Source organism: Bubalus kerabau, chromosome 6, assembly GCF_029407905.1.
Source record: "Bubalus kerabau isolate K-KA32 ecotype Philippines breed swamp buffalo chromosome 6, PCC_UOA_SB_1v2, whole genome shotgun sequence".
In the NCBI taxonomy this organism is placed as follows: domain Eukaryota; kingdom Metazoa; phylum Chordata; class Mammalia; order Artiodactyla; family Bovidae; genus Bubalus; species Bubalus kerabau.
The window spans coordinates 6,261,932-6,288,193 of NC_073629.1; the positions used below are offsets into that span (position 1 = coordinate 6,261,932).

Sequence of the window (26,262 nt, forward strand, 5' to 3'; positions counted from 1 at the left end):
TGAGGATACAAAGAAACCCCTTAAATAAAAAATACAGAAATTAAAAATAAAATGGAAAAAAATAGTATAAAAATAAAATTAGAGTTAATTTTCCTGGTGAAAGAAGTAGCAAAAGACAAAAAATCATATCAAAAAAGAAGACTAAATTACTGCATGTCCAGGTAGAACAGATTTTAATACAAATTTAATAAACAGTATTGAAAATAATCAGTAAAGAAACAAGAGAATAAAATTGCAAAGAAAAATGAAAAACAGTAAAGAGATTAAAATAGAAAACAGAAAAAAAAATTTTTTTCACATAACTCAGCCCCTGAAGAAAAACATCAAATTAATGTAAAATAATAAAAATTTAAACTATAATATAGGGGGTGGTCCTAAGATGGCGGAGGAATAGGATGGGGAGAACACTTTCTCCCCCACAAATTCATCAAAAGAACATTTGAATGCTGAGTAAATTCCACAAAACAGCTTCTGAATACTGGCAGAGGACATCAGGCACCCAGAAAAGCAGCCCATTGTCTTTGAAGGGAGAAAGGAAAAAATATAAAAGATAAAAAGAGAGACAAAAGAGGGAGGGATGGAGATTTGTCCCGGGAAGGGAGTCTTAAAAAAGAGAGAAGTTTCCAAACACCAGGAAACACTGTCACTGGCGAGTCTGTGGCCAGCCTTGGAACCTCAGAGGGCAACATAATCGGGAGGAAAAATAAATAAATAATTAAACCCACAGATTACGAGCCCATCAGTAACTCCCACTGGAGAAGCAGTGCAGACGCCTGCATCCGCCACTAGCAAGAGGGGGCTGGGCAGGGAGGCACTGGCTGCATTGCTTAGAGTAAGCAATGGGCCTAAATGCCCCGAGGCCAATCTGAGGGAACTAATTTGAGATAGCAAACCAGACTGTGGGATAGCTACCACGCAAAAAGCCCTAACCTAAGACACCACCAGGCCTGCTCACAGAACAAAGGGCTGAGCCCAGCTAGCCGGCTGCGGACCGGCCCATCCCCCGCTGGAGACAGGCAGGCAAAGGCAGCCATAGCCGGAAGGGGGCAATCGCGGCCCCAGAGAGGCATCCTCTACCAAACTGTAAGCAGGATTTGTTGCTAACCAAGACTTCTTGGGATTCTGGATGGTCAACATCCGCCAGGAGGATCGCAGCCAGAGATCAGCTCCCCAGAAGAGACACACAGCACACCTGAAAAAGTGTGCCAGTTGTACACCCAGAACACCTAGCAGCAGGGACGGGGGAGGTGATAAGTCACAGTGACCATGCTCACCAAGCACCTGGTCACCTGAGCTCCTCGGACCTGGGAAGGGCATAAAACGCAGGCCCAACTGACTCTGCACCTTTGTGGAGTACCCGAGCACCTGAACCTGAGTGGCTTAGACCTGGGAAATGCATACAACCCAGGGCATGCCTCAGACAGTTCCGAGCAGAGCAACCTAGAGCTTGAACAGTGTAGACAGGGAAAGCACAGATGCTGTGAGCAGGGGTAAACCCAGTGTGGTCGAGACACTGCGAGCACACGCCAGTGTTATTTGTTTGCAGTGTTCCCCCTTCACTTGCACGACTGAACAAGTGAGCCTAAAAAAGTGTCCACCACCGCCCTCTTGTGTCAGGGCAGAAATTAGACACGGAAGAGACCGGCAAACAGAAGAAGCCAAAACAAAAAGAGGGAACTGCCTTGGAAGTCACAGGTGCAATAGGTTAAAATTCTGTAGTTAGCACCAACTACATAGGAAGGGGCCTATAGATCTTGAGAAGTATAAGCCAGATCAAGGAACTATCTGAAAGTGAACTGACCCCACACTGTCCAAAACAACACCAGAGAAAGTCCTAGATATATTTTTACTATAATTTTTTTAATTAATTTTTTTATTTTTAAGTCCTCTATTACTCCTTTAATTTTCATTTTTATTACCTACTATTGCTTTGCCAAAAAAAAAAGACCTTATTTTTTAAAGCAAACTTCATATATATATTTTATAATTTTTGTGACTGTTTTTTTCTTTAATATTGTATTTTTGAGAATCCAACCTCTACTCTAGATTTTTAAACTTTGCTTTCTGGTATTTGTTATCAATTCTGTACCTTTAAGAACCCAATCTTAAGTACCCATTTTTGCTTGGGAGCGAGATTACTGGCTTGACTGCTCTCTCCCCTTTGGATTCACCTTTTTATCCACCAGGTCGCCTCTATCTCCTCCCTCCCCCTTCTCTTCTCTACCCAACTCTGTGAATCCCTTTGTGTGTTCCAGGCTGTGGAGAACACTTAGGGAACTGATTACTGGCTGGATCTGTGTCTCTCCTTTTGATTCCCCCCTTTATCCTCCTGGCCACCTCTGTCTCCTTCCTCCCTCTTCTCTTCTCTGTGTAACTCTGTGGACATCTCTGAGGGGTCCACACAATGGAGAACACATAGGGAAATGATTACTGGCTAGCTTGCTCTCGCCCCTTTTGATTCCCCCTCTTCTCCTCTTGGTCACCTCTAGCTCCCTCCTCCCTCTTGTCTTCTCTTCTCCATGTAACTCTGTGAACCTCTCTGGGTGTCCCTCACTGTGGAGAAGCTTTTCATCTTTAACCTAGATGCTTTATCATCAGTGCTGTATAGATGGAGAAGTCTTGAGGCTACTGTAAGAATAAGACTGAAAACCAGAGGCAGGAGGCTTAAGTCCAAATCCTGAGAAAACCAGAGAACTCCTGACTCCAGGGAACATTAATCAATAGGAGCTCATCAAACACCTCCATACCTACACTGAAGCCAAGCACCACCCAAGGGCCAACAAGTTCCAGAGAAAGACATACCACGCAGTTTTTCCAGCAATACAGAACATAGCCCTGAGATTCAATATACAGGCTGCCCAAAGTCACACAAAACCCACTGACATCTAAAAACTCATTACTGGACACTTCATTTCATTCCAGAGAGAAGAAATCCAGCTCCACCCACCAGAACACTGACACAAGCTTCCCTAACCAGGAAACCTTTACAACCCCACCCATAGCGAGGAACCTCCACAATAAAGAGGAACCACAAACTGCCAGAATACAGAAAGGTCACATCAAACACAGCAATCTAAACAAGATGAAAAGGCAGAGAAGTACCCAGCAGGTAAAGGAACAGGATAAACGCCCACCAAACCAAACAAAAGAGGAGGAGATAGAGAATCTACCTGATAAAGAATTCTGAATAATGATAGTAAAAATGATCCAAAATCTTGAAAACAAAATGGAGTTACAGATAAATAGCTTGGAGACAAGGATTGAGAAGATGCAAGAAAGGTTTAACAAGGACCTAGAAGAAGGAAAAAAAGAGTCAATATATATTGAATAATGCAATAAATGAGATCAAAAACACCCTGGAGGGAACCAACAGTAGAATAATGAAGGCAGAAGATAGTATAAGTCAGGCAGAAAATAGAATGGTAGAAATAAATGAATCAGAGAAAAAAAAGAAAAATGAATTAAAAGAAATTAGGACAATCTCAGAGACCTCTGAGACAATGTCAAATGCCCCAACATTCGAATCATAGGAGTCCCAAAAGAAGAAGACCAAAAGAAAGACCATGAGAAAATACTTGAGGAGATAATAGTGGAAAACTTCTCTAAAATGGGGAAGGAAATAATCACCCAAGTCCAAGAAACCCAGAGAGTCCCAAACAGGATAAACCCAAGGCGAAACACCCCAAGACACATATTAATCAAATTAACAAAGATCAAACACAAAGAACAAATATTAAAAGCAGCAAGGGAAAAACAACAAATAACACACAAGGGGATTCCCATAAGGATAACAGCTGATCTTTCAATAGAAATTCCTCAGGCCAGGAGGGAATGTAAGGGCATACTTAAAGTGATGAAAGAAAATAACCTACAGCCCAGATTACTGTACCCAACAAGGATCTCATTCAAATATGAAGGAGAAATCAAAAGCTTTACAGACAAGCAAAAGATGAGAGAATTCAGCACCACCAAACCAGCTCTCAAACTAATGCTAAAGGATCTTCTCTAGACAGGAAACACAGAAAAGGTGTATAAACTCGAACCCAAAACAATAAAGTAAATGGCAACAGGATCATACTTATCAATAATTACCTTAAATGGAAATGGATTGAATGCCCCAACCAAAAGACAAAGACTGGCTGAATGGATACAAAAACAAGACCCCTATATATGTTGTCTATAAGAGACCCACCTCAAAACAGGGGACACATACAGACTGAAAGTGAAGGGCTGGAAAAATATATTCCAAGCAAAAAGAGACCAAAAGAAAGCAGGAATAGCAATACTCATATCAGATAAAATAGACTTTAAAACAAAGATCGTGAAAAGAGACAAAGAAGGACACTACGTAATGATCAAAGGATCAATCCAAGAAGAAGACATAACAATAATAAATATATATGCACCCAATATAGGAGCACCACAATATGTAAGACAAATGCTAACGAGTATGAAAGGGGAAATTAACAATAACACAGTAATAATGGGAGACTTTAATACCCCACTCACACCTATGGATAGATCAACTAAACAGAAAATTAACAAGGAAACACAAACTTTAAATGATACAAGAGACCAGTTGGATCTAATTGATATCTATAGGACATTTCACACCAAAACAATGAATTTCACATTTTTCTCAAGTGCACATGGAACCTTCTCTAGGATAGATCACATCCTGGGCCATAAATCTAGCCTTTGTAAATTCAAAAAAAAATTGAAATCATTCCAAGGATCTTGTCTGACCACAATGCAGTAAGATTAGATCTCAACTGGACTCTTGAGAGTCCCTTGGACTGCAAGGAGATCCAACCAGTCCATTCTGAAGGAGATCAGCCCTGGGATTTCTTTGGAAGGAATGATGCTAAAGCTGAAACTCCAGTACTTTGGCCACCTCATGCAAAGAGTTGACTCATTGGAAAAGACTCTGATGCTGGGAGGGATTGGGGGCAGGAGGAGAAGGGGACGACAGAGGATGAGATGGCTGGATGGCATCACTGACTCGATGGACGTGAGTCTGAGAGAACTCCAGGAGTTGGTGATGGACAGGGAGGCCTGGTGTGCTGTGATTCATGGGGTCACAAAGAGTCGGACACAACTGAGCGACTGGACTGAACTGAACAGAAGAAAATCTATTAAAAATTCCAACATATGGAGGCTGAACAACACGCTGCTGAATAACCAACAAATCACAGAAGAAATCAAAAAAAATCAAAATATGCATAGAAACGAATGAAAATGAAAACACAGCAACTCAAAATCTGTAGGACACTGTAAAAGCAGTGCTAAGGGGAAGGTTCATAGCAATACAGGCATACCTCAAGAAACAAGAAAAAAAAGTCAAATAAATGACCTAACTCTACACCTAAAGCAGCTAGAAAAGGAAGAAATGAAGAACCCCAGTGTTAGTAGAAGGAAAGAAATCTTAAAAATTTAGGGCAGAAATAAATGCAAAAGAAACAAGAGACCATAGCAAAAATCAACAAAGCCAAAAGCTGGTTCGTTGAGAAGATAAATAAAATTGACAAATCATTAGCCAGACTCATTAAGAAACAAAGGGATAAAAATCAAATCAATAAAATTAGAAATGAAAATGGAGAGATCACAACAGACAACACAGAAATACGAAGGATCATAAGAGACTACTATAAGCAACTATATGCCAATAAAATGGACAAATTGGAAGAAATGGACAAATTCTTAGAAAGGTACAACTTTCCAAAACTGAACCAGGAAGAAATAGAAAATCTTAACAGACCCATCACAAGCACAGAAATTGAAACTGTAATCAGAAATCTTCCAGCAAACAAAAGCCCAGGACCAGACAGCTTCACCGCTAAACTCAACAAAAAATTTAGAGAAGAGCTAACACCTATCCTACTCAAACTTTTCCAGAAAATTGCAGAGGAAGGTAAACTTCCAAACTCATTCTATGCAGCCACCATCACCCTAATACCAAAACCAGACAAAGATATCACAAAAAGAAAAAAAAGAAAAAAGAAAACTACAGGCCAATATCACTGATGAACATAGATGCAAAAATCCTTAACAAAATTCTAGCAAACAGAATCCAACAACACATTAAAAAGATCATACACCATGACCAAGTGGGCTTTATCCCAGGGATGCAAGGATCCTTCAATATCCACAAATCAATCAATGTAATATACCACATTAACAAATTGAAAAATAAAAACCATATGATTATCTCAATAGATGCAGAGAAAGCCTTTGACAAAATTCAACATCCATTTATGATAAAAAAAAAAAACCCTCTAAAAAGCAGGAATAGAAGGAACATACCTAAGCATAATAAAAGCTATATATGACAAACCCACAGCAAACATTATACTCAATGGTGAAAAATTGAAAGTGTTTCCTCTAAAGTCAGGAACAAGACAAGGGTGCCCACTCTCACCACTACTATCCAACATAGTTTTGGAAGTTTTGGCCACAGCAATCAGAGCAGAAAAAGAAATAAAAGGAATCTAGATTGGAAAAGAAGAAGTAAAACTCTCACTGCTTGCAGATGACATGATCCTCTACATAGAAAATCCTAAAGACTCCACCAGAAAATTACTAGAGCTAATCAATGAATATAGTAAAGTTGCAGGATATAAAATCAACACACAGAAATCCCTTGCATTTCTATACACTAATAATGAGAAAATAGAGAAATTAAGGAAACAATGCCATTCACCATTGCAATGAAAAGAATAAAACACTTAGGAATATATATACCTAAAGAAACAAAGGACCTATATATAGAAAACTATAAAACACTGGTGAAAGAAATCAGAAAGAACACAAATAGATGGAGAAATATACCATGTTCATGGATTGGAAGAATCAATATAGTGAAAATGAGTATACTACCCAAAGCAATCTATAGATTCAATGCAATCCCTATCAAGCTGCCAATGGTATTTTTCACAGAGCTAGAACAAATAATTTCACAATTTGTATGGAAATACAAAAAAAAAAAAAAACCTTGAATAGCCAAAGCAATCTTGAAAAAGAAGAATGGAACTGGAGGAATCAACCTGCCTGACTTCAGGCTCTACTACAAAGCCACAGTCATCAAGACAGTATGGTACTGGCACAAAGACAGAAATATAGATCAATGGAACAAAACAGAAAGCCCAGAGATAAATCCATGCACCTATGGACACCTTATCTTTGACAAAGGGGGCAAGAATATATAATGGAGAAAAGACAACCCCTTTATCAAGTGGTGCTGGGAAAACTGGTCAACCACTTGTAAAAGAATGAAACTAGAACACTTTCTAACACCATACACAAAAATAAACTCAAAATGGATTAAAGATCTAAACATAAGACCAGAAACTATAAAGCTCCTAGAGGAGAACATAGGCAAAACACTCTGCAACATACATCACAGCAGGATCCTCTATGACCCACCTTCCAGAATATTGGAAATAAAAGGAAAATTAAACAAATGGGACCCAATTAAAATTAAAAGCTTGTGAACAAAAAAGGAAATTATAAGCAAGGTGAAAAGATAGCCTTCAGAATGGGAGAAAATAATAGCAAATGAAGCAATGGACAAAGAATTAATCTCAAAAATATACAAGCAACTCCTGCAGATCAATTCCAGAAAAATAAATGACCCAATCAAAAAATGGGCCAAAGAACTAAACAGACATTTCTCCAAAGAAGACATACAGATGGTTAACAAACACGTGAAAAGATGCTTAACATCCCTCATTATCAGAGAAATGCAAATCAAAACCACAATGAGGTACCATTTCACACCAGTCAGAATGGCTGTGATCCAAAAGTCACAAGCAATAAATGCTGGAGAGGGTGTGGAGAAAAGGGAACCCTCTTACACTCTTGGTGAGAATGCAAACTAATACAGCCACTATGGAGAACAGTGTGGACATTCCTTAAAAAAACTGGAAATAGAACTTCCATATGACCCAACAAACCCACTGCTAGGCATACACACCAAGGAAACCAGAAGGGAAAGAGACACATGTACCCCAATGTTCATCGCAGCACTGATTATAATAGCCAGGACATGGAAGCAACCTAGATGTCCATCAGCAGACGAATGGATAAGAAAGCGGTGGTACATATACACAATAGAACATTACTCGGCCATTAAAAAGAATACATTTGAATCAGTTCTAATGAGGTGGATGAAACTGTAACCTATTATACAGAGTGAAGTAAGCCAGAAAGAGAAACACCAATACAGTATACTAATGCATATATATGGAATTTAGAAAGATGGTAACTATAGCCCTGTACATGAGACAGCAAAAGAGACATAGATGTATAGAATTGTCTTTTGGACTCTGTGGGAGAGGGCAAGGGTGGGATGATTTGGGAGAATGGCATTGAAACATGTATATTATCATATATGAAATGAATCGCCAGTCCAGGTTCAATGCATGATACAGAGTGCTTGGGGCTGGTGCACTGGGATGACCTATAGAGATGGGATGGAGAGAGAGGTGGGAGGAGGGTTCAGGATGGGGAACACATGTACACCCGTGGTGGATTCATGTCAATGTATGGCAAAACCAATACAATATTGTAAAGTAATTAGCTTCCAATTAAATAAATAAATTTATATTAAAAATTAAACTATAATATATAAAAAAAGACTTTCAGACTCTCCAGAATAAAATAAGAACTCACACACTGAGAGGGATCAGCATGTTCCATAGAAAATTGGCATAGAAAGATGAACTCTGAGACATAAAGTAAAAATATTCAAGGGCTCAGGAAAGAAAAGATGAAATAAATTATAGAGGCAAGAGAATTAGATTATCAGATTTCTCAAAAAGCAACATAAAAAGCAGGATAATAATGGAGCAGTATTTTCAAGGAACTTAAGGGGGGAAAACGTGTGAACCAAGAAAATTATATCTGGTGAACCTGCCACTCAAGTTTTAAGATTATAGAACAGTTTTGCATGTTCCTGAACTCAGGAAGTACTTAGTGAGGGTCCCTTCACTATAAGCCTTCTACAGGTTGAGCTTCTTTCAATCAAAAGATCATTGGAGAAATGACCCAGGGTGAGGACTCATCTCTTATTCATACTAAGATCCTAAGGGCTAATGTAATTGTATAGGGAGTACTGAATTTGGAAAATTATCATTGTGCAACCAACATGGTAAATATTGGGTTAAGCAAGAATCAATGAAATCTCAGAGAATTTTGCTATGAATTTTGCTGTAAATAATTTATTTAATTAATTAATGTTAAAGAATATTACATAAATTAAATTTATTATTAAAAACACTCCAACAAAAAACCTCCAGGTTAAGATGGCTTCATTCTGAGTTTCATCAAACAATTTAGAGATAAATATTAAGCCTATGCAACCAATTTCAGAAAACATAGAAAGGGATATGCTTGTCAACCCACTGTTTAAGACCAACATTCAAAAGACAATACAATAAAATAAACTACAGAAAACTACAAGATCATGTCTTATGCAGAAAAAGCACTTGACCACCGTTATGAGATACTACTACACACTTCATAAATGGCTAAAGTTTAAAACTTGGCATATCAAGTGCTGATGAAGAGGTAGAGCAACTGGAAGTCTCATATATTGCTAATTGGAATGTAAAAATTTACAACCACTTTATGAAATAATGTATCAGTTTCTTATGAAGGTACACATACACTTACCATATGACACGGAAATTCCTCTGTTATGTATATAGCCAAGAAAAGTAAAAATATTTGTCCACAGAAAGACTTGATCATGAATATTTATAAGCAGCTTTATTCACAGTAGCTGTAAATTGGAAACAACTGAAATGCCCATCAACAGGTGAATGGATGAAAAAATGTTGGTATACAATAGAACTGTTTAGTCCGACTGTTTTGCGACCCTGTGGACTGTAGTCTGGCAGATTCCTCTGTCCATGGGATTTCCCAGGCAATAATACTGGAGTGGGTTGCTATTTCTTTCTCCAGGGGATCTTCCTGACCCAAGGATAAAATCAGCATCTCCTGCATTGGCAGGTGTATTCTTCACTACTGAGCCACCACAGAAGCCAATAATATTGCAATTTCCATACAACAGAATACTACTCAACATTAAAAGCAATAACTACTTAAATAGCAACCACATGGATAAATTGCAAAAAAATAATATGTTAAGCATAAGGATGCATATCTATGATCTCATTTATGTGGAATTATAGACGAGGAAAAATTAATCTACAGTGACTGAAAGAAAAGCAGGAGTTCCCTGAGGCTAAGTATTGACTGCATGCAGGCATGACAAGATACCCTGGGATATTGGAAATGTTCTTTATAATGAGGTGTGGTTACATGAGTACAAATACTTGTCAAACTCCTTGAACTGCAAACTTAAAGTGGGAATATTTTATTATATGCAAAATATGCTTAATAACATTGATTAAAAACCGTGCTTGTCCTTAAAAATCATGCTGAAATATTACCTTTTCCATGAACCCTCCCCAGTCTCCAAACTCACAGGAAGTGCTTTTTCCTGCTTCTCCCACAGCCCATCATCAATATCTATATTATAGCTCTCCATAAGTCTGCTTTACACTACAGATGATGATGTGTGTGCTCCTCTCTCCCACTTGAGTTTACATCCCCTGTTTATCCCTTAAAAATCTGTCTTCCACCTGAAATGATTCTTGCTAACGTCAATAACTGCCGAGTGCAACAGTCACGGTGCAGTTCTTATCATAGTTAATTTCTTCTTGGCAACCAATGCTTTTGAGCACTTGTTTTTCCTCAAACTATCTGACTTACTTGTATGTTATTACATTCTCCTTAGTTTCATATTATGGTTCCTTTTTCAACTTACCTTTAAACAATGATGTCCCCTAGGATTTTCCTCTTGATCTTTTCTCACTGACAATCTTTCCCAGAAAACACTTTTCTGCCCAACAATTTCTACCACCGCTATACTAATAACTCCAAAATATTTTTTTTACTTTGAGTTCTTTTAAATAAAAATCATTGTAGACTGTGACTGCAGCCATGAAATTAAAAGACACTTGCTCCTTGGAAAGAAAGCTGTGATAAACCTAGACAGCGTATTAAAAAGTAGACACATCATTTTGCAAACAAAGGTCTGTATAGTCAAAGTTATGTTTTTTTCAGTAGTCATGTACAGATGTCAGAGCTGGACCATAAAGACTAGGTGCCAAAGAATTAATGCTTTTGGATCGTGGTGCTGGAGAAGACTGTTGAGATTCACCTGGACTGCAAGATCAAACCAGTCAGTGTAGGAAACCAACCCTGACCATTCATTGGAAGAACTGAGGCTAAAGTTGGACCTCTAAAACTTTGGCCACCTGATGTGAAGAGCTGACTCATTGGAAAAGACCATGATATTGGGAAATATTGAAGGCAAAAGGAGAAGGAGGCAGCAGAGGACTGGATGGTTAGATAACATCACTGACTCAATGGACATGAGTTTGAGCAAACTTGAGGAGACAGTGGAGGACAAGGGAGCCTGATGTGCTGCAGTCCATAGGGTTGCAGAGAGTTTGACATGACTTCATGACTGAACAATAACAAAACTCATTTACGTACCTGCATTCTGAATATCATATTCATTCAAATTATTCTTTTCCAGAAATGACCTCATTTTTTAAACACTCAAATGTATTCCTCCTTTGTATTCTCTCTCCTATTAGGAAACTACATAAACCAAGTCACTTTAAATTACATCTAGAGATTATCCTAGACTTCTGGTTATCCCTGCCTATTTAACTGATCATTAAGTCAGACACAACTGGGCAACTGAACAATAGCAACAAGTCCTTTTTGCTCTGTTTTGTGATAGTTTTAAAATCATTTAGTTGTTCTCGTCTCTGATTTAATTTAAAATCATATGACTATACAATGAAGCTTTCTATTACATCTCAGGTTTAAGAATAGGAATATATTAAATTCAGTGTGGGTTCTGTTGATTTTTAAGGTAAACGAACAACAGTCAACAGGAAATGTTCATTGAGGAGTTGGATTTATGAGCTCAAATATCAGTGAAGGGAACAAACTTGAGATTAAAGTACAGATTTGGGAGTGCTTAGAATGTTAGTGGTTATTTTCACCAGAGTATGAGCATCCAGTAATGGGTCAAAGTTAGAAGCCTGACACCCTCTATTTCCTTCTGGGAAGAAATGCTGCCTGTGAAGGCAGGGAATTTACAAGGAAAACTGAAGTCTTGAAAGAACTTCTTTGGAAGATGGGAAGGGAAGTGGACAAGGAAAGTGTGGCATGGTTCTTGAGCAGCCCTGAGAGAAGGAGGCAAGAGAACAAGGGGTGAGGGTTTTCTAGGGTCCCAACCAAAAGATCCCATGGTGTCCTAGAATAGTGACTATCCCAGATTACTAGTGAGGAGAAGTTAGGCAGGGGAAGGGATCCTGACAGACTCAGAGAACACGGGGAGTCAAGGGATTAGAGATCACATTTAGAGCACAGCAAAGATGTATAGTGTAAAACAGAAAAACATAAGGAAGGACAGAGATTAGGTCAGAAAACAGAAGATTACAGGGGTGCTGAAGGGGAACAGATGTAAGGAACAGTAAAATCAAACATGGCAAGGAATTATATTGGGGCACTGGATGTGATGTCAACAAAGACACTGAATCTCTCCAATATTTTAGGTGTCTTTTGGGGTAACCAGGAAGGCTTTAGCCAGATATCAAAGTCCTCTATGAAGATCGCAAAATGACAAGAAGTATACAGTCACCCATAATACCAAAGAGTGCTAGTTTAAGTGAATTATAAGTTTTAGGAAATATAATGTGGCTAGAGACTCAGGAACTTCACTCTGGAGTCTGGAGTGGGAAGTGGGATGGGAAGATGGAGTGGGAATGAGATGCTACCAGTTCTTGTCGCCTTGAATTACAGAGGGCAAAACTCTGGGGTAAAAAAAAAAATTTAAAGTCTGTATCTTGTGTGTTTAGGTGTTGAAAGGCCTCTAAACATTTTTTTTTTTTCAAATTAGTTCTGATTTTAAGCCCTGGAAATTTAGAAACTACTTTACTCATGAAGGATGGGGGAATAAGGGAGGGGGGATATTTTTTCTCTTTCTCTTGAAAATGAAACACTTCTTGGTAGGAAGTCTCTGGAGAAAGAGCTGACTCATAGCTCTGCTTGTGACAAAACCTTACCGTGGTGCTGCTTCTCGGGTCACAGAGAGCTTGGACTTCCTGCCAGTCAAGCAGGTTGAAGTTGGCTAGAGAAGATTACAATTAGTGTCTCTTCCTGAAAGACCCACTGGCTCATCCTGGAAGACACTTTGCTTTTGTGACCTTTTTCAGCTTCTAGTTTTAGATTTCTTATAGAAGCTAAAGGAAAAGGCATTTGGGCTGCATTTTTGTTTAGGTAAACTTGTTTTAGCCGATTTTTCCTCTCCCCAATATTTTTTTTTCCCTTTTGATCCTAAGTGGAGATCATGTAAAGGGATAGTATCTTTAAAGACTATTACTATGAGACATACCCGCTCCCCCCACCCCCGCAAAGAAAAAGTCATATATGTTTGTGAGGTGTATAGAGGCTGCAAAATACAGACAAAAAACACAGGCAGAGAGAAGAAAGACTATGAGGAGAGCTTCTAGAAATCACAAAAGGCAAAAAGGCTCTGCCAAAATCCACAGAAATTTTAAAATAACAGGTATTCCCATTTAAAAAAATGAACTTGTCAGTCTAAATAAATTACACACATTCAATGACAAAACCTAAAATATAAAGAACCAATGGGGGAAAAAATAATGAGGGATGAGATTTTCCCAGCTTTCCAAGAGTAACTTTGCCTTCCCAAGAGAGAGAGCTATTTTGCTGACTCACTAGTTAAGATGGTAGGAGAAATGTGTCAATAGCCCTAGAGAAGATTTACTAGCCTCAATTCTAATCATGTCCAAAAAAATTAAAGAGTCAGTGTAGTTGAGCAGAAGGATTTGGAAGTAGAAATACCATCTCTAACCCAAGATTTTCTAGGCAAACCCTGGAATCTCCACTCTCATACAGGGACTTTTCCTCACTAAGTTTGGTTGCAGATCATTCTGGTGACCATCATAATGGAGAGATGCTTTTCTTCTGCATCATAGCTAGTGCCTTAAGTTTCAAAAAGCTGTATCCTTGATAACTGGGTCAGGAACTCTGCTGCACATTAGACAGACACAAATATTCAGCAAACCCTATGAATATTTACCATTTAGTGGGGTTATGGCACTGCATCCAACAGCCAACTAGCTGCTGTTGATGACACCAAAGAACATAAATGTGATCCCTTACATTATAAGACAGGAGAAAAGACATATGCAAGAGAGATTTTTAAAGGGCGATGGCCTTTCCATGTGGCGGCAGCCATCAGGTGAGCTCAGATAGACACTTACAGACACCTCCAGGAACTAGGGAGGAAGAAGCAGTGGACATGGTGCCCTCAGGATACGTTGCTGGCAGTACTGCCAGCTCTCCATCCCGCACTGCACTGCCCCCAGACCCTGCACCCCACCCAGCCAACAGGCACACAGGCTGAGATACAAGGCCAAGCAAGGTCATGTCATATATTGGATTCCTGTGCACCATGGTGGCTGCAAATGCCCAGTTTCTAAGGGTGCCACCTATGCAAGCCTGTCCACCATGGGGTCAACCAGCTCAAAATTGCTCGAAGCCTTCAGTCTATTGCCAAGGAGCAAGCTGGATGCCACTGCGGGGCCTGTGGGGTCTTTCTGTGTTAGGGATGATTCTGTGTATGAATCTTCGAGGTTATTCCCATTGATCCACTCCATAAAGTTGTCATCAGAAACCCTGACACCCCATGGATCACCAAACCAGTCCACAAGCATAGGCTGACATCACCAGGCAGAAAGAGCCCTGGTGTTGGAAAGGGTCACTTGTCCCTGCACAAAACTGGTGGTTCTTCCTGGACAGCCTGGAGACAACGTAATACTCTCCAGCCCGAGCTCCACCGCTACTGCTAATATAAGTAATGTTTATAAAATTCTTACCTAATAAACTGTTTAGGACATTCAAAAAAAAGGCAACAAACACAAGCCAAGTCAAATGAGAGATGCTTACAGTAAGTAAAAGACAGAGGTGGTAGTGAGCTCAAGCACTCAGAAAACTTCTTTTGTGAGGTCACCTCAGTGAGAAATGGTGCATAGGTTTTGAAGGTTGAAGTGTCACCAGCAGATCCCTGTTTTAGAATATTACTCCAGCAACATTTATTACAGATGGATTTAAGGAGGAAAGAGGACAAGGAGACTAGTGATTTATCAACAATGATACAAATTAATGTGGTGGAAGCGAGGATGAAGAGAAATAGATGCATTTAAGTCATAGTAAGATCTGTCAGAAATTAGTGACTGATCGGAGGCGAGGGTTGCCAAACAAGGAGGAGTTTAGAATAACACACAAGATTTTTTGACCTAAAAACACTGTTTAGATTCACTCAGATAGGGAGTGCATTTGAAGAGACAGACTTCTGTGCTAGTATTACCTAAAATGCATACACAGTATAAAATGTTGTCCGTGCTTGGGTTCCACTTCTCCTTTCTCTTTCTTTCCTCCTTTATTTCAGGAGTCTTAAATAGTTTCATTGCCCAACTTCATTTAAATATTTTTGTGGCCAAATTTGTTGCCCTGTTGCCTTTCCTTTGGCACTTCTGAAAGCCTTAGGGAAGCTAATTGAAGTGTGACCAGTTCATAACAAAGAGATTCCAAAGTTCTTTTTATGGGGATCTCTCCAGTCTTCCATTCCTAACTCTCCCAACTTTTCTAATTAAAAAGACCAAAAGAGGGACTTCCCTGGTGATCCAGTGGCTAAGATTTCATGCTCCCAATGCAGGGGGCCTGAGTTTGACCCCTGGTCAGGGAACTAGATTCCACATGCCACAACTGTTTGCATGCCACAACTAAAACCCAATGCAGTCTAATTAATTAATTTTTTTTAAAAAAGGACAAAAAGAGATTGAGACAGACAAGACAGACTTTCAAATGTCTTCACAAACTAGTCAAGTTTTCAAAAATGCTTTTGGACCTACTCATCTTTACCTGTATCTAAGGGATATTGTACAAGAAGTCCATGAAGACCGGTCTCCAGGCCAGGACTGAGGCTTTCAATTGCATTTTCTGCTTAATTTTTTTTTTTTCCTGTAAAGATTTCCAATTTTCTGAAAATTTGAGCTCTCAGCTGGAAATCTCTTAGGCCTCTGAGTCAGGCCTGAGCCTGAGAGATGTGAACGCATTTATATGGCTGGATTAAGCAGATCATTTCTAGCCTCATTTGGCCTAGACAAGAAACCAGCTTTCCCCCAGTTGAAGCTTCTCCCAGGAAAAAGGCTTCATCACCACTGTCTATTCTACTTTGTGTCTGGAATTGATGGAGCAACCAATGTTTCATGCAAGAGAGAAAGGGGAATTTGCACATGTCAACATCGTGTTGGCAGCAAAATGCCACCCCTGGTACATGTCTAGAGGCCCAGCAGCATAAGCGTGTATCTGCCAAGATAAGGATCGGTGGAGAGAACCTAGGCCCAGGTAAACGTCCCAACCGAAGTACTGCTAGTCAGCACTGATAGACGCAAGACCTAGATATGTCACTCAGAGCCTGTCTCTCTGTTCTCCTGTGGCATTCAACTGAAGACAGTTGGTGTATGTTGGCTTTTTCCCACAACAGGGAAGTACTTTATGTCCCAATCAGAAGTATTCTCAGAGTTCACAAGTACTTTTTACTAAATGGTTGCTGCAAAGGTCAAACCCGTCTGTGTACAGTAATCTCTGCTGGTGAAGTCTTTCTTTTGGAATCTTTACATCTAGGCTCCTAACCATTAGGGTTTGAACAGTTATTCCTGTATTTCCCAATTTGGGACCCCAAGGAATGAAGCCAATGGCACGCTTCTGTAAAACGGGGCCACCCTGAAACAAGTTGGTAACAGCGGCGGCAACAGTGGCAGGAGCAAGCCAGAGTTGAATTCCATTTAAATAAAATGCCAAAAGGCAGTCAGTGAAAGTGACATTTATGGTGTTACTACAAATGCATTCAGTGGGAAAGCTCAGTAGCAGAAGCAAGGGGGAAAAAAACAAGCTGTAGTGAAAACTGCCATCTGTATATTGTGCCCCGTTTTTAATATTCTGTATTCTCATAAAAAGTGTTGTTTCTGTCACTATTCAATCTCACAAACTCACACAGAACACTGTTAAAAGTCAGCAGTGTGTGAAATGGTATTTTAAAATAAATGAAACCCGCTCGCAGAGCTGCGGAGGAATATTGCAATGCTGGGCGCTGACAGACAGGCACTGAAAAGTAACAACCGTTATCATCTTAAAGCAAAGCGGATTAAATAAAAACCCACAGCCAGTGGTGCATTACCAAGTCTGATATTGACACAGCTGCTGTGGTGGTTATTTTTCATTGTCTCATCAAGACAAAGCATCATGGGATATCAATCTTCCCTCTGTCAGGCCATGCCTAGTATAAAGTTTTTCGTTTACATTTTCATTATATCCCTTTTATCTCCGGTGCCAGCAATTTTTTTTTTTTTCCCCCTTAACTATGGGATCAAATGACCTGCAGGGCGGTGTTGGGCTATTAGCTTCTGGCCGGAAGAACTCCCTCCTGGGGCAAAGGATAGTTGAGCCCTCTTCCCCTCCCCCATCACCTTTGAGCATCTCTCAATGGTCTAAGATGGCCATTATCCTCATGTGCTGTCGGATGATTAGAAACAAGAATACTCATGTGTTTGTGTGGTGGAGAGAAAAATACAGAGCAACCAGGAAAGAGATAATGACTATGAGAATTAGAAGAGAATTTGAGAGTACTGTTTTACCTCTTTCCCTTTTCACTGGAGAGGGACGGTTGGAAAATACACAACTCTTGAGAATGCTTCAACTGAAAAGCCGGATTATAGCTTAACTTTTCTACACCACTGTTTTATTTTCTGGACTGGCTCACTCTTCCTAGAATTGGCTTTCAATGGAGAAGTTGACTTATCTGTAGAAAAATATATTTTAATTTGACTCACAGAAAACAGTATCTTTGAAAAAAACTGTCTTCCTTGGGAGGTAGGGGGAATTGATAGTTTTCTGTACATTTCTTCCCCTACTCTTATGTCACCTGCTTTGGAAGTTTATTAATGCGATTGCTTTAGGAGAGAAAATTCAGTTATGAAATGCAGTATTTTGATCTCCTGTCTGTAAACCATTAGCCCCAATAACAAGGAAACATGACCACCAAGTTCTCTTAGCAAAGGTTAGAAACATTTGATTTTTTTTAAGACTGAGGTGAGTATAATAGGGAATAGAGCTCAGAGTCCCAAGGGGGTTCTGCCTCTTTGAGCATCTTCTATGTCCCCGACAGAAGGGTTGGAAATGAGTGAGTGCACTCAAATCATGATGCTCTACACCTTAACAATACAATGCTGTATGTTAATTATATCTCAGTAAAACTGGCGGAAGTAATGAATGAGAGGATGTGCTGAGGTTTTGTGAGATAGTCACAGAAAGGACTGCTCCCCAGGACTTCTCTGACAGTCCAGTGGTTAAAACTCCATGCTCCTAGTGCAGAGGACGCAGGTTCAATCCCTGGCCAGGGGACTAGATCTTGCATGGCACAGCTGGGACCGGGCACAGCCGAATAAAGTAAATAAATATTTCTTTAAAAAAAAAAAAAGAAAAGAAAGGACTTCTCCCCATAGGTGCCTTCCATGCCAACAAAAAGCAAGTCAGGTCAAAGGATTCTATGTAAGTTAAGGTAATGCTCACTGACTACTGAACAAATAACCTTGGTACTCAGCATCTCAGTGGTTTAATAAAAGTTTATTTCTTCCTCATGTCACAACCAATGAAGGCTGAGTTGTCCTCCTACAACTTCTGAAGCATGTGGCCTCCAAGATCATTGCTGAAAGAGAGTATCCAAGTGTCACATAGAAAGTTTTTGGGACCAGGCACTAAAAGTTTTTAGGACTAGGCAAGAGGGGGCATATTTATATCACTCTGGCCTCAGCCAACTTTAAGAAAGTCAGGGAATCTTGTAAGAGGCTACATATGTATTCTGCAAAGGGGTGCAGTGAACACAAGGAGGAAAGGGGAAGGTTGAAGGGACAGTGTGAAATCACAGTGAGTAGGAAGAGCAGAACTATTGTTGCAGTAAGGCATAAGGAGCAACTTCCACCTCATTCTGTTTAGCCATCCTGCCAAACTCAGTGACTATACCTCTCACTACCACTTCTGCCCATATCCCCTGCCCTCCATCAGAAAACAGAGACTCCATAGAAATGTTCATAAAATTGTGTTCTGGTTATCCATTGCCAGGTGATGACTCATTTAAAAGAATGACATAAAACATACATCTTTCAATTTTTTGTGTGAATCTGGAAATTGACTGGGCTCAGTAAGTGTTATAGATTGGATGTTTGTGTTCACTCCCCAAATTAATATGTTGAAACCTTAATCCCATGTGATAATATTAGAAGGTGGGGCATGTGGGGGGGGGGTGGGGGATTGGGTTATGAAGGTGGAGCCCCCGTAAATGTAATTAAGGCCCTCATAGAAGAGACTGAAGAAAGCTCCATTGCTCCTTTCATCATGTTATGTGAGGTTACAGTGAGAAGATGACTATCTCTGAGGAAGTAGTGTTTTTAGCAGACACTGGATCTGTTGGAACAATAATCTTGGACTTTCCAGCCTCTAGAACTGTGAAAAATATATTTGTATTGTTTGTGGACTATCCAGTTGCTGCTGCTGCTGCTAAGTTACTTCAGTCGTGTCCGACTCTGTGCGACCCCAGAGACGGCAGCCCACCAGGCTCCCCCGTCCCTGGGATTCTCCAGGCAAGAACACTGGAGTCGGTTGCCATTTCCTTCTCCAATGGATGAAAGTCAAAAGTGAAAGTGAAGTCGCTCAGTCGTGTCCGACTCTTAGAGACCCCATGGACTGCAGCCCACCAGGCTCCTCCGTCCATGGAATTTTCCAGGCAAGAGTACTGAAGTGGGGACTACCCAGTTGATAGTACTTTTTTTAAGGCAGCCCAAATGGACTAAGACAGTGAGGCCATTCTTCCTCAAGGTCTTCAGAGAGTTTGCAGTGGAATAGTGACTTTGGTGGATCCAAATATTTCTTTATTCACATGTCTGGTGCTTGGACTAGGAAGACTCAAAACAGCTGTGACTGGAATTTCTGGGGCTCCTTGAGCATCTCTCTGTACATGTGATTATTCTGTGTGCTCTCTCCACATTCTGGTCTCAGGGAAGCTGAACTTCTTACGTGGCAGCCAAAGGGTCTTAAAGAGAATCTCCCAAAAGAAACCACCAAGAGTTACGAGGCTTTTTCTACTCAAGTCTCAGAAGTCAAAAGGTGTGATTTCTGCCACAGTCAGATCAGATTTCCTTTCTCTCCCATTTCAACGGGAAGAGACAAAGGCTTCCACAAACAGTTTTAAAACCATGACAAAATTGAAAGTTTTAAACTACCCATCTTGATGAAGATGAATGTTCAGAATAAACCCCTATCCTAGCAAATTCTTAAATTTTGAAAGTCAGTCTACCATGGGAATAGATCTAACATGGTAATTCTAACATAGAAGCAAACATATGAGTGGCTATGAGGCACTGATATTTTTCATTGTAGTCATCCAGTTTGGTTAAATTTGTTCTATTTTTACATTTGCAACAACAAAAATCCTTCAGGAACTGTTCTATTACAGGTTATCTCCTAGCTATCCATTCCCTCTGTAACATCTCTAAAGGTTCAAAATGGATTTTTTTCAGCCAAAACTTTTCATTAGAAAAAGTTCTTTTGAAGAACCTTAAAGTGTGACAATGTCTATAATGACCTGGCTGCCCATCCACCTCAGTAAAGAGAACCAAAGTTCTCTCTGTGAGAACTTTATCAGAACAGAAAGTTGGTAGGTGCAGAATAGCAGTGGGAAAACGTCAATGTCATCCTCACAACCAAAACCCTGACTTCCCTGTAGATATAAAGATCAGAAGCCTGTACACATAGCCCCCAAATGTAGGAGGAAATCTGATACTTCCTCGTGAGTAAAATCAGTGTAGCTGCCTGAGAATTGCTATCTGTGTGCCAATGATGGCCCAGACATCCTCAGTCTTCTAAGCTCCAGCTTTATCATCTAACTTCTCCCCTCTTAATCCCTGTTTAGAGCCCAGCTTCTGCTCTGGTGTACTGATTGCAGTACAGCTCCCCTTTGAGATCGACAGCTGGCCTGAATTCCTGTGTCTCTTGTTGGTGGCTCTGAACTTCTGCTGCACTCTGAGTCCCAGCTGTCCACACCACAAATTTTGACTGACATTCTTCTGCACATAATCACACTACTACGAAGCATCCCAAAGAGTCTTTTAAGTGAGATTTCTGCTGCTATTGCAGCAGGAATTGGACCTCTTTATGGAGCAGTGTCATGGCTACTTGGATATTGAGATATGGACTAACAGCCACCTAAGGTCTTCTTCGGTGGTACAGTGGATAAGAATCTGCTTGCCAATGCAGAGGACACAGGCCAAAACCTTGGTCTGGGAAGATTCCACATGCCATGGAGCAGCTAAGCCCATGTGCCATAACTACTGAACCCTTGTGCTGCAACCACTGAAGCCTGTGCTCCTAGAGTCCATGCATCACAAGAAGAGTAGCCTCTACTCGCTCCAACTAGAGAAGGCCCACGTGCAGCAATGACGACCCAGCACAACCTAAATAAATAAATAAACTTTTAAAAAAAATGACCACTTCAACCAAATTTCTTCCCCTAGTCCTGGCCTCTTAAGTTACCAGTTTACATTCCGCTTTCTCCAGCATCACTGAGTTCTCAAGATGCTTAACAATGAGGTTGTGTGAATAATTATAGATAGGTGATAGATAGATAAATCTGAATTGTCCACCGTTTATTCCAACTACTTGCAGAATCTCTCTTCTCCTTTTATATCCTGAGTTTCACCTCGTGGACAGCATTTAACTTGAAATTTGTGACCTCAAGAATGTGATCCAATTTGAATTTTCACCAACCTATGACATCACCAAATCAGTAAGATAGTAACTTCTATTCAGCATAGGGAAAAAAGCATTCTCACTAATCACATGTTCTGACAATCAAAAACTCACAACTGAGATAATCTACCTATTGTAATATATACCGAACGTAACAAAACATTTGGGGCATAAAATTTTTTCTGAACATAATTCACCACACCTTGATGATTCATAAGTGGCTTTAGAATCATACTATGAGGCCAGTGCATCATGTTTATGAGCCTCAGTTAACATGGAGCTATTTCTGTGATTGGGGAGTGTTTATCAACAGAAGCTGTCCAGTTAATGGAGTGCTGGATAGTAAAGGGTATGGGAGGCACTGTAACATAAGTGCCTCGAGAAAGCAGCGACAGGACAGTAATCAGAGTGCTCCATCCCTCTGTGGTTGCCATAGGTCTCATTGGGGTTTAAATAAACACGTGTACACCCGTGGTGGATTCATGTTGATGTATGGCAAAACCAATACAATATTGTAAAGTAATTAGCCTCTAATTAAAATAAATAAATTTAATTAAAGAAAAAAAATGTCAAAACACAGCACTGATCTTCCTTCACCAGATACCACCTCCTTCCTGTAACAACTGATAGCTCACTTCCCACACTTTTTTCCTTGCACAGAAAAAAAAAAAAAAAAAGGCTCAAAATCAGGTAATCATTTAAACCCTGATTTTCCTTTTCAGAAACCTCATAATAAATTTTCCACTTTACATCCAGATTAAATGACTCAGCATCAGTCAGTAACCTATAGTGTTATTACCATTCTATGGACGTCTCAGGTTTACCTATATCACGCTACTGATCCTTTTGTGGTTTAGCGAGTATTGCTATGTCTGTCTGTAAGCAAATGACCACCTTCAGTTTCCAGCTGAAGTCCCACCTGAACTATCTTGGCCCCTCATTTGTATCCTTCTGATTGGGGGATGCTGGATCAAATGTTGAATTTGTGTGTTTCTCATATCTGTCAATCATATCTGATGGTCTCTAAGGACTAATTATAATTTCATAAAGTTGATGATTCATTTGAATATAACTTAAAAACTCTGTGCTTGTCTCAAATTGATGCTTAAAACAATGGTCTGAGATAGGCAAAGTCTATACAATTGATCTTATATCACAAATAAGGAAACGAAGACACAGAAAAGGTTTTCCCAAGATTCCCACAAAAGAGGAAGTTGAAACCTCAGATATATTGAATTATTTACTCAGAATCATGAAATCAAAGGATCAACTGAGTCCTAATCTGATGTCCTTGTCTCTGTCCCAGCCTTTGCCTTTCAGATTAAAAGATTATCATCTTTACTCCAACATGCAGGTAGCACAAGCCCCACCCTCAATGCTCTTGTTCATCATCCTCGTCTTTCCTGCATCTTTGCTCTTAGGTCATTTTTACATTTTAAACTTTAGTCTTGCATGCACTATTTGAGTTGCAGATGCAGTCACCTTTGTATCACTTGTCAAACTTCATATTATGTCATGAACATGGAGGGGCCTCAAAACATATGTGATGAATGAATACATTTCTAATAGTACTCAGGTCCAGCACACCTTCTTCCTGAAGAGGCCCATTGGCAATTCAGCCATCTCTGGTATATTCTTTGGAATCCACCATTCACACATTGGCAGAAGGAAATAGGTATAGCATTATTTGTATGCCTAATAAACATCAGTTTATTTTGCATGCTGGAAAAATTGCAGGCTATGGGTCAGATAGACCTGGATTTAGATCTCAACTCTGACAATTTACTGGCTCTGTAAACAGGCAAATTATATAATCTCCTATTTCCTAGTTTCCTCATGTATAAAATGAAATAAGAACCTCTTTGTAGGTTAATTTGAAAGATTGCTGCTAAGTCGCTTCAGTCGTGTCCGACTCTGTGCGACCCCATGGACTGTAGTCTACCAGGCTTCTCCGTCCATGGGATTTTCCAGGCAACAGTACTGGAGTGGGGTGCCATTGCCTTCTCACAATTTGAAAGATTAAGATAATGTAAATAAAACTGCGGACACATAATAGTCCCCCAATCAGCTGCAAAAATGGTTACTTCATCATAATTTCTTAATGTCTTTTTGCCCAAGAGAAACCCTTCCAGTCTCCATGGTTTTCAAAGACTGTTTACTAAATCTATAGGCCTTTTCTCTATGGCAACTCTTTAAATATTATAGTTTCAATCTGCTATGCTAAGTCACCTCAGTCATGTCTGACTTTTTGCCACCCCATGGACTGTAACCTGCCAGGCTCCTGTCTGTGGGATTCTCCAGGCAAGAATAACAGTACTCAAAAGTCTCTTGGCAATTCTATGCTTACATGTATTGGGCTTTCTTATATATTAAGAAATTTTCCACTATGGAATATATAATGTGTATTTTCCATTATCAAAGCATGATAATATGTGATTACTTATATTTATCATCTATACACCCAACTAACAGAAAATGATGGTGGGATATAACCTCCTAAAAGTTTCAGTTATCCAGATGCTTTCCCAGACTTTACTCAGTTGGAAATGAGAGGCACAGTTAATCAGGGTGAGTAATAAGATTTTCACTAGCTAATGCCTTCAAAGTCATCATCCAGGGCTTTGATTGCTAGACAAAGTTGTGAGATGCTTCTGATTCTTCTCCAAAAATAAAAGGGGTCACTTGAAAGACAAGAGGGCAGGCAACTCCCCATTTTCAAGAATGCTATGCTTAAGGAGGCCACACGACCTTCAGAAACACCTCAAAGAGAATGCAAATGTATGAACGCCAATCTTCCCCTTACATTTTTCCAGGAAATGAATAGCATTTATACATGAATTGCACACCCTGATTTATCCACATCAAATTCCTAATATGATCTGGATAACTGAAACTGTACCTTGAACTTACAACAGCTCCTGGAACCTCTGCAATTAGATGCTGGCCCTCTGAAGTGAGTGGCTTCTCAGAGCAAATCTTTTCATCATGACCCAATGTCTGATTTCTTATTCCTCTTCATTTACAAAATTATTTAAATAAATATTAAGCCGCTTATTTACCAACATTAAATTTCACAGTGATTATGTGGAACATTTCTTTAACATGATTAACCACAGAGCAGTCACTTCTCATTGGTAAAACTCTTTTTTAATGTCCTCAATAAGGGTTCCAAAAAGCAGTCTGATTTCTTCAGACACTACCTTCGGTAAGTACATTTCCATGGCCTTCATCTTTTTTAGCATCATCATCAGAGTTTAAACCTCAGCCTTTCCAATATAGTATCGAAAATATTGTTTTCAGATATCAGTTTGTCCATTTGTTTTGACTCGGGTAGACTCTGTTACATCTATAGTTGATTCTCAGTAATTTAGGTAAATATTTCATGCTTCTGATGTCTAAATATTAACAGTGGTCCAAATAAACCTCTCTATTCCTACGTCATTGTGCTGTGATAAAGGTCTTGTTATCTGACTGCAATTACTTCAACTCAGTCAGTAAACTAGACAATCAAATAAATGAAGGGAGGGGGCATTAAACAGACTGTTTCTATTCTATCCCTCATTTCTAAAACTCTGTCAAGGTCCAATTTAGTATTGCTTATATTTGTACAAGACAGGATTTTCTAGATATCTGTCTGAACAGTGGCCCATTTTTTATTTATTTTTTTAAATTTTATTTTGTTTTTAAACTTTACAATATTGTATTGGTTTTGCCAAATATTGAAATGAATCCGCCACAGGTATACATGTGTTCCCCATCCTGAACCCTCCTCCCACCTCCCTCCCCATACCATCCCTCTGGGTCTTCCCAGTGCACCAGCCCCAAGCATCCAATTCCTCTCTTAAAAGAGTCAAGACTGGCCTAACCACCCTTTGAACATTGGATTTTGGTGGGCTGGGACACAGCAGGGATATACACTAAATTACAATGAAAACTGAAAGTCAAAGGATTAGGCTCACATAAAATCTAAAGGAAAAAAATGAAGTCCAAGCATCAAAAAAATTTCATATGAACCATAAGCCCATAGAAAGTGAAAGAAAGTGAAGTCGCTCAGTCATGTCTGACTCTTTGCAACCCCATGGACTGTAGCCTATCAGGCTTCTCCGTCCATGGGATTTTCCAGGCAAGAGTGATGGAGTGGCGTGCCATTTCCTTCTCCAGGGGATCTTCCTGACCCAGGAATCAAACCCGGGTCTCCCGCATTGTAGGCAGACGCTTTACCGTCTGAGCCACCAGGGAAGACCCAAGCCCATAGAGGCAGAGTACAAATAGAGAATATGTTATCAG

The 26,262-nt window shown here is 39.7% G+C and overlaps 1 pseudogene; it reads left to right on the plus strand.

Annotated features, from left to right (window-relative positions):
• LOC129655856 (60S ribosomal protein L15-like) overlaps positions 1-14,963 on the plus strand; it is a 37,891-nt pseudogene extending 22,928 nt beyond the window's left edge.
• Positions 14,964-26,262: the final 11,299 nt, after the last annotated feature.